This window comes from Alosa sapidissima, chromosome 21 (genome assembly GCF_018492685.1).
Source record: "Alosa sapidissima isolate fAloSap1 chromosome 21, fAloSap1.pri, whole genome shotgun sequence".
Taxonomy (NCBI): Eukaryota; Metazoa; Chordata; class Actinopteri; order Clupeiformes; family Clupeidae; genus Alosa; species Alosa sapidissima.
Window position 1 is genome coordinate 226,394 of NC_055977.1, and position 498 is coordinate 226,891.

Here is a 498-nt window from a genome sequence, read left to right on the forward strand (position 1 = left end):
GAGAGAGAGGGAGGGTGAGAGACAGAGAGAGAGAGGGAGGGTGAGAGACAGAGAGAGAGAGGGAGGGTGAGAGACAGAGAGAGAGAGGGAGGGTGAGTGAAAGGGTGAGGGAGAGAGAAAGAGGGAAAGGGTGAGAGACAGAGAGAGAGAGGGAGGGTGAGTGAAAGGGTGAGGGAGAGAGAGAGAGAGGGAGGGTGAGAGACAGAGAGAGAGAGGGAGGGTGAGTGAAAGGGTGAGGGAGAGAGAAAGAGAGGAAGGGTGAGAGAGAGTTCCCAATGCAAACTAACCTTCCACTGGAGGATGTCTTTGACTGTCAAGGTCCCCTTCAACACACACTCATGTTTGGGCCAGATGGTTCCTCCTCTACCATCTCCAGAAGGAGGCAGAAGAGACCCCACCAATGATCTCTCCACAGTGGCAGAAGAGACCCCCACCAATGATCTGAAATGAGCTTCTGTAATAAACAGGCCACTACAGAGAGGGTATTCATGCACTCTG